The sequence below is a fragment of the Oncorhynchus keta genome, unplaced genomic scaffold, assembly GCF_023373465.1.
Source record: "Oncorhynchus keta strain PuntledgeMale-10-30-2019 unplaced genomic scaffold, Oket_V2 Un_contig_11844_pilon_pilon, whole genome shotgun sequence".
Lineage (NCBI taxonomy): Eukaryota > Metazoa > Chordata > Actinopteri > Salmoniformes > Salmonidae > Oncorhynchus > Oncorhynchus keta.
This window is the reverse complement of record NW_026277642.1, coordinates 4,960-14,676: the sequence shown is the minus strand read 5'-3', so window position 1 is coordinate 14,676 and position 9,717 is coordinate 4,960. Positions and strand designations below refer to the sequence as shown.

At 43.1% G+C, this 9,717-nt stretch overlaps 1 long non-coding RNA gene across 1 annotated transcript; it reads left to right on the top strand.

Moving 5' to 3' along the window:
- Positions 1 to 6,618: 6,618 nt before the first annotated feature.
- Positions 6,619 to 9,089, top strand: LOC127917630 (uncharacterized). The gene is made up of 3 exons (XR_008097629.1): positions 6,619 to 7,607; positions 8,284 to 8,388; positions 8,909 to 9,089. It is a non-coding gene; the product is annotated as an uncharacterized LOC127917630 (long non-coding RNA).
- Positions 9,090 to 9,717: the final 628 nt, after the last annotated feature.

Below are 9,717 nucleotides of genomic sequence, written 5' to 3'. Positions count from 1 at the left end.
ATACTGGCTAACTGGGCAGTAGGTATGATACCAGGTGGATAATTGCACATATGCTGTCAGATGATACCATGGGCCTAAATCTATGGCTAACTGGCAGTAGAGTTATGATACCAGGTGGATAATATAGCCTGTCAGATCATATACTGGATAACTGCCAGTAGGTATGATACCAGGTGGATCATATAGCCTGTCAGATCATATACTGGCTAACTGGTAGGTATGATACCAGGTGGATAATATAGCCTGTCCAGATCATATACTGGCTAACTGGCAGTAGGTATGATACCAGGTGGATAATAGAGCCTGTCAGATCATATACGGGCATCGGTATGCGGTGGATCATATAGCCTGTCAGATCACATACTGGCTAACTGGGGCAGTAGGTATGATACCGGTAATAATATGCACCTGTCAGATCATATACTGGCTAACTGGCAGTAGGTATGATAATAGGTAGATCATATAGCCTGTCAGATCATATACTGGCTAACTGGCAGTAGGTATGATACCAGGTGGATAATAGAGCCTGTCAGATCATATACTGGCTAACTGGCAGTAGGTATGATACCAGGTGGATCATATAGCCTGTCAGATCATATACTGGCTAACTGGCAGTAGGTATGATACCAGGTGGATAATATAGCCTGTCAGATCATATACTGGCTAACTGGCAGTAGGTATGATACCAGGTGGATAATAGAGCCTGTCAGATCATATACTGGCAGTCGGTATGATACCAGGTGGATAATAGAGCCTGTCAGATCATATACTGGCTAACTGGCAGTAGGTATGATAATAGGTAGATAATATAGCCTGTCAGATCATATACTGGCTAACTGGCAGTAGGTATGATACCAGGTGGATAATAGAGCCTGTCAGATCATATACGGGCAGTCGGTATGATACCAGGTGGATCATATAGCCTGTCAGATCATATACTGGCTAACTGGCAGTAGGTATGATACCAGGTGGATAATAGAGCCTGTCAGATCATATACTGGCAGTCGGTATGATACCAGGTGGATAATAGAGCCTGTCAGATCATATACTGGCTAACTGGCAGTAGGTACAAATAGGTAGATAATATAGCCTGTCAGATCATATACTGGCTAACTGGCAGTAGGTATGATACCAGGTGGATAATATAGCCTGTCAGATCATATACTGGATAACTGCCAGTAGGTATGATACCAGGTGGATAATATAGCCTGTCAGATCATATACTGGATAACTGCCAGTAGGTATGATACCAGGTGGATAATATAGCCTGTCAGATCATATACTGGCTAACTGGCAGTAGGTATGATACCAGGTGGATAATAGAGCCTGTCAGATCATATACGGGCAGTATGATACCAGGTGGATCGCCTAGCCTGTCGAGATCATATACTGGCTAACTGGCAGTAGGTATGATACCAGGTGGATAATAGAGCCTGTCAGATCATATACTGGCAGTCGGTATGATACCAGGTGGATAATAGAGCCTGTCAGATCATATACTGGCTAACTGGCAGGGTGATAATAGGTATATAATATAGCCTGTCAGATCATATACTGGCTAACTGGCAGTAGGTATGATACCAGGTGGATAATATAGCCTGTCAGTCATATACTGGATAACTGCCAGTAGGTATGATACCATGGATAATATAGCCTGTCAGATCATATACTGGATAACTGCCAGTAGCCTGATACCAGATCATATAGCCTGGATAATATACTGGCGGCAGGAGGTATGATACCAGGTGGATAATATAGCCTGTCCAGATCATATACTGGCTAACTGGCAGTAGGTATGATACCAGGTGGATAATAGAGCCTGTCAGATCATATACTGGCTAACTGGCAGTAGGTATGATACCAGGTGGATAGAGCCTGTCAGATCATATACTGGCTAACTGGCAGTAGGTATGATACCAGGTGGATAATAGAGCCTGTCAGATCATATACTGGCTAACTGGCAGTAGGTATGATACCAGGTAGTGGATCATATAGCCTGTCCAGATCATATACTGGCTAACTGGCAGTAGGTATGATACCAGGTGGATAAAAGCCTGTCAGATCATATACTGGCTAACTGGCAGTAGGTATGATACCATTGGATAATATTAGCCTGTAGATCATATACTGATAACTGGCAGTAGTATGATGCAGGTGGATAATAGAGCCTGTCAGATCATATACTGGCTAACTGGCGGTAGGTATGATACCAGGTGGATAATATAGCCTGTCAGATCATATACTGGCTAACTGGCAGTAGGTATGATACCAGGTGGATAATATAGCCTGTCAGATCATTATACTGGCCCCAACAGGCGGTAGGTTTGATACCAGGTGGATAATAGCACCTGTCAGATCATAGGCTAACTGGCAGTAGGTATGATACCAGGTGGATAATAGAGCCTGTCAGATCATATACTGGCTAACTGGCGGGTATGATACCAGGTGGATCATATAGCCTGTCAGATCATATACAGGCTAACTGGCAGTAGGTATGATACCAGGTGGATCATACAGCCTGTCAGATCATATACTGGCTAACTGGCAGTAGGTATGATACCAGGTGGATAATATAGCCTGTCAGATAATATACTGGCTAACTGGCAGTAGGTATGATACCAGGTGGATAATGAGGCCTGTCAGATCGTATACTGGCTAACTGGCAGTAGGTATGATACCAGGTGGATAATATAGCCTGTCAGATAATATACTGGCTAACTGGCAGTAGGTATGATACCAGAGTGGATAATAGGCCTGTCAGATCGTATACTGGCTAACTGGCAGTAGGTATGATACCAGGTGGATAATAGAGCCTGTCAGATCATATACTGGCTAACTGGCAGTAGGTATGATAATAGGTATATAATATAGCCTGTCAGATCATATACTGGCTAACTGGCAGTAGGTATGATACCAGGTGGATAATAGAGCCTGTCAGATCATATACGGGCAGTCGGTATGATACCAGGTGGATAATATAGCCTGTCAGATCATATACTGGCTAACTGGCAGTAGGTATGATACCAGGTGGATCATATAGCCTGTCAGATCATATACTGGCTAACTGGCAGGAGGTATGATACCAGGTGGATAATAGAGCCTGTCAGATCATATACTGGCTAACTGGCAGTAGGTATGATACCAGGTGGATAATAGAGCCTGTCAGATCATATACTGGCTAACTGGCAGTAGGTATGATACCAGGTGGATAATATAGCCTGTCAGATCATATACTGGCTAACTGGCAGTAGGTATGATACCAGGTGGATAATAGCACCTGTCAGATCATATACTGGCTAACTGGCAGTAGAGTTATGATACCAGGTGGATCATATAGCCTGTCAGATCATATACAGGCTAACTGGCAGTAGGTATGATACCAGGTGGATCATACAGCCTGTCAGATCATATACTGGCTAACTGGCAGTAGGTATGATACCAGGTGGATAATATAGCCTGTCAGATAATATACTGGCTAACTGGCAGTAGGTATGATACCAGGTGGATAATAGAGCCTGTCAGATCGTATACTGGCTAACTGGCAGTAGGTATGATACCAGGTGGATAATATAGCCTGTCAGATAATATACTGGCTAACTGGCAGTAGGTATGATACCAGGTGGATAATAGAGCCTGTCAGATCGTATACTGGCTAACTGGCAGTAGGTATGATACCAGGTGGATAATAGAGCCTGTCAGATCATATACTGGCTAACTGGCAGTAGGTATGATAATAGGTATATAATATAGCCTGTCAGGTCTTATACTGGCTAACTGGCAGTAGGTATGATACCAGGTGGATAATAGAGCCTGTCAGATCATATACGGGCAGTCGGTATGATACCAGGTGGATAATATAGCCTGTCAGATCATATACTGGCTAACTGGCAGTAGGTATGATACCAGGTGGATCATATAGCCTGTCAGATCATATACTGGCTAACTGGCAGTAGGTATGATACCAGGTGGATAATATAGCCTGTCAGATCATATACTGGCTAACTGGCAGTAGGTATGATACCAGGTGGATAATATAGCCTGTCAGATCATATACTGCAGGGGTGTCAAAGTCAAATGGACGGAGGGCCAAATAAAAAATTTAGCTACAAGCCGAGGGCCGGACTGTTCGAATGTTCATTGAAAAATTTTTAAATGACGCATATAGTCTAGTGAACCTAATTGAACCTACTGAAAACCTAACAAATATATTCCAATATGATCAGATAAATAAAGCAATATTTTCTTATGGCTCTGTCAGTAATCTTTAATTTTCAACAGACACAAAAGACAAATTTCCTTTATATAAAAATCCCCATAACATAGAACATTAAATGAAAGAAACCGGTATTCAAGGCACCATCAGTAGCCTATATTTTCTATTTTAGCAAAAGTGGGCTAAATTTACTTCAAAGAAAAAAACAATAATAGCCATTTTCTATCATCCACTCAACTGAAATATTTTTAAAATATAATTGGATTGAAATACAATAAAATAAAGTGCAAAAATCTATTAATCAAAAACAACACTTTGTTTAAGGAGAAGTAACATGCAGTGAAAACAAATATTAACAACAAATACAAATATACAAATATATTTGTATTTAAATATATAAATAAATATATATACAAATATACAAATATTAAACAAAGTCGACTTCTGTGTGATGTTTTGTTCAAGTTCATCAAAGAAAACAGTTGTTCACACAGGTATGTGCTGCCAAACATAGACAACGTTTGAGCAGCCTGGATGCGCAGCTGGGGCATTGTGTCGGGGAGGAAACGGGCGAACTCCGCAGCACCCACTGCCGCATATTTTGCCCTCAGTGCATCATTGCATTGGAGGTCAATCAACTCCATTTGGAGGTTTGGTGGTGAGCTTTCCACGTCAACAGCAAATGGGTTACCGAGCAGTTCCAACCTGCTTTTTGTGCTTCAAAGTCAGCAAATCGGCGTCGAAAGTCAGCGGCAAGCATACCTATTTTATCAGCCAACTGTGCGCTCGGGAACGCACTGGTAGAGAGCTTCTCTTTCATGGTCTGGCAGCTGGAAAGTGGCTCAAATTTTCTTTCCGCATCTGCGTCTCCCACAGAGTCAGTTTGGTTTTAAATGCCTTCACTGTACTGTACATATCAGAGATGACACGATCCCGACCCTGCAGCTGCAAGTTCATTGCATTCAGATGACTCGTAATGTCACACAGAAAAGCCATTTCACACAGAAACATTTCGTCTCGGAGTTGTGTTGTGTCTTTCCCTTTGCTGTCCAAGAACAGACAAATCTCCTCACGAAGCTCGAAACATCTTTGAAGCACCTTTCCCTGGCTTAGCCATCGCACCTCTGTGTGATAAGGCAAATCACCATGCTCCGTTTCTAACTCCGTCAGAAATGCCTTGAACTGGCGGTGATTCAAACCTTTGGCTCTGATAAAGTTAACTGTGCGCGTGATGATGCTCATTACATGCTCCATTTTCAAGGCTTTACCGCACAACGCTTCCTGGTGTATGATACAATGATAAGCTGTCAGCTCACCTGTCGCGTTTTCCTCTTGCATCTTTTCCCGTATCTTCGCCACCAGTCCGCTCCTGTGTCCACACATCGCAGGTGCTCCGTCGGTTGTCAAACCCACAAGTTTTTCCCAAGGCAGCTCCATCTCATTTACACATCTTGACACCTCTTCATACAAATCATGCCCCGTAGTTGTGCCATGCATAGGACGTAAAGCCAAAAACTCCTCTGTCACGCTTAGGCTGGAGTCCACTCCGCGGATGAAAATTGACAACTGGGCAATGTCAGAAATGTCGGTGCTCTCATCCACAGCCAAGGAATATGCAATGAAATCTTTTCCCTTTTTCACAAGCTGCTCTTTTAGATTGATGGACAACTGGTCTACTCTCTCGGCAATGGTGTTTCTGCTCAGACTCACATTTAAAAAGAGTTGCCTTTTTTTTTCTGGGCAAACTTCGTCACAAACTTTAATCATGCAGTTTTTGATGAAATCCCCCTCCGTAAATGGCCGGGCTGATTTAGCGATCTCTTCTGCCAAAATAAAACTGGCCTTGACAGCAGCCTGGCCTTGTGATTTGGCTTTTTTGAACAGAGCCTGTCGAGATTTGAGGCCTCGTTTTAATTCCTCTGCCTTTTGTAGCCTTTGTTCCATGTCCATATTCTTGTTTTTGTCCGCGTGTTTCGTTTCATAATGTCGTCTCAGATTATACTCTTTCAGTACCGCCACACTTTCTCCACACAGAAGACACACAGGTTTTCCAGCTACCTCCGTGAACAAATACTCCGACTCCCACCTTGTTTGAAACCCCGGTTCTCAGTGTCCACCTTCCGTTTTGCCATTTTTGATGGGTATCTGAAAGTTAATTTTACTGTGATGCTGACAACTGCTGTGCCAATAAATATTGAAATGAAGCAGCCTACTGCTTGGTGCGTCACCGTTGCATTGTGGGAAATGTAGTATTGGTGCGTGTAAAAGATCTGCGGGCTGCCGGCTTGCTGCGGTCTGCGGGCCGGTTCTAATAATAAATCAAGATCATCCCAGGGGCCGTAAAAAACCTTCTCGCGGGCCGGATGTGGCCCGCGGGCCTTGACTCTGACATATGTGATGTAGAACATATGTTGATTCTTATCAAGTTGGTGGGCAGGCAATCTTTTCTACTCCATATATTGCATTTATATCTGTAATGATTAACCCTAATGGTCTCAGATCAGCAGTAGAAAGAAGTAGGCCTAATTATTTTAGGTGTAATCTTCAAAGATATTAGGGGGAAATAAACACTGTACCCAAATCCACGTTTTACAATGCTCCTGGGAAATGGGTAGGCCTCCACCTATAGTCCTTCACAGTTTTACAGGTGTGATATATTTATTTATTTACATAGATCACATACATAAATAAATATGTTAGCTGTAGGTAGCGTTGAGATCAAATTCCCATATTCTATTGCTACTAAACATATATCATGTTTTCCTCATTTGCTCTGTAGGAGGTTCGTCATATGAAGGACATTCAAGTGGATGTGACCCCGAACCTGCAATAGGGGCTCAGTGAGGTGACAGACATCCTGTAATGGATCTCAGCTAGTGTCTGAGGACCTGGAGAAGGCTGTGTCTACAGCTGTGGGGCAGGACAAGTATGGTAACCTAACCTCACTGTATGAAGGATTTTATTGTTATGGATAGTCATCTCTAATCTGTTCAAATATCACTGTTGTTGATAACACACATTACCAAAATGATTCACACTTGTCTTCCTATTTCCACATAATCTGTCATGGTTCCCCACCCCAACAGGGCATAAAACCAACCTCTCTTTATTGCTACTGCTAATACACCCAAATCCAACAGCGTTTGAGTATCTTTTTGCTTTTCTTCTAACCCTGAATGGCAACATTTTATCCTAGTACACAAGCATGTCACTTTATCCATCCACACCCACTCTACTGCCGCATGGCCACTGCGGCTGAGACTTTCACCCTCTCGTTACAGGTATAGCAGGTAACCAACCCCACCCGGGTCTTACCCCCTAGGACTTACCCTTTGCTACCGGCTACCACCGGTCGTAATACAATGGGACTACTGAATAAGCTCAGGCTTTCTAGGTTCGTACCCTATAATTGGTTCAGCCTACGACTCTCATCTCCCCAAGATGTCAGAATTAGTGATAGCGGTGTAGGAACTGTGCCGACCTTGTTTCTGTTTCACTGATTCGGAATCTCTAGTTCGACTGCAAATCGCGGTGAACCCTGCTCGCAGTGCCAACTGTTAGGTTCTAATTCTCAGAGTAAAAACTCGACGGACACTATGAATGCTTGAACCAAGTGTATTCTTCCCAGAGGGTCAAGACAGCTGCATTAGACAAAAAACATATTCACACAAGCACTGATATTTAATCCTCTCTCCTATGCAGAGTCTCCTCCTACACCTCTAAACAACCAATGCATCTCTGTTGCTAGACATAACCTTAGTGATATCTGTTCTTCCTCACTTCATCTGACCTGACCGCTACCTCAAAGTGCTCACTCCTCCCCAACTCAAGGCTGACATGGTGATTGGTACCAGACTTTGTCTCTTCTCATCCCAGAGGATCCCACCCATAGGATGCCTGATGGCTAACAATAACATATCCTGACATAATGTAAACGTTATACATTAAGCTCTCTCCCTCAGTGACATGAATTAGTATATTTCATATTCTCAGAACCCAACAGTAGGCTTTAAGGTGTGGCTGCATGTTTGTCGTGGACCCATCGTCACTCTTGATGTTCTTTTTCCAAGTCTGAACAGGCCGTTCTTCTCTTTCCTCAACTAATTGAAACGTCAGGGACAGACATCCTGAACGACTCTGATGTCAGACCTCCCATCAGCCCTCTACACCTCGCTGTGAGTAAAGCCTACCTGCTCCTGTAGTGGTCTCCATATGACAAATGGCACCCTATTCCCTATTTAGTACACTACGTTTGACCAGATCCTTATAGGCCCTGATCAAAAGTAGTTCACTACATAGGGAATAGGGTGCTATCTGGGATGCAAACATGGTGTAGATTTTCCACAGGAAGTTGACTGTCCAGACAGACTCACACACCATATTCCGATCTATTCCTGATTAGTGTAAAATACATGCATATTGTACTCAGTAATGATGAGGATGATTTCCTTATTTTGCCATTTGGGTTAATCAACCTCAGAGGAGAAGTAGAGTGTTTGTTTCTCAATCCCACGCTTGGCAGGAACCTCCGATGTTGATGCTGGGCGGGAGCAAAAATGGGCTCCCGATTGAAAGACTCTGGTCTACTTTAGAGGTCTAGCACTGTATTTCTGTTCAGGCGTACCACGGGTCTACTCTAGGACATTGATTATATTAAGAGTGAATATCTATTCATATCTATTCATATCTATTCAGGCGTACCACAGTCACCACCATGCTATGGAGGTCCTGGTTCAGTCTCTGCTGGATCTAGACGTGAGGGACCCCTCTGGACCTGGCTGCCTTAAAAAGCCATGTGGAGTGTGTTGACGTCCTGATCAACCAGGAAGCCTCCATCCTGGTTAAAGACTTCACTCTGAAGAGGACCCCCCATCCACGCTGCAGGTAGACATAAGGATATCACATAGAGCTTCTGTAATTAAAACACTCTAGGGATGTTACATGGTATCGTGTGAAAATGCCCACGAGACACTGATCTAAGGTCATTATTTGTCATGTTCTCCACTAATGATTGAGGATCTAGGGAGGGTAAGCTGATCCTAGATCAGTGCACAGGGGAGATTTCTATCCAGAGCCAGGTACACAGCGAGCAGGTGACAGGCTTGGAGGGCCTCAGCCCCAAAATTCTTTATTATCTGCTGTGTTAACATCATGAGGATGTCATCTACCAACACCACCGCATTAACATCTGCTAACCATGTGTGTGTGTGACAAATAAAATTTGATTTGATTTGATTTGTTCTTGAAATCTGTCTGTTCATGTGAAGGTTATAGTCGTCCAGCAATCTGCTCATATCCTCTCTGTTTATCCTCTGTTTATTACAGCCTGGTTATTACCCGTTTGTAATATGACCTGTTGTCTTGTGTATCAGAATCCCTCAAATCAAATCAAATCAAATCAAATTGTATTTGTCACATACACATGGTTAGCAGATGTTAATGCGAGTGTAACGAAATGCTTGTGCTTCTAGTTCCGACAATGCAGTAATAACCCAACAAGTAAT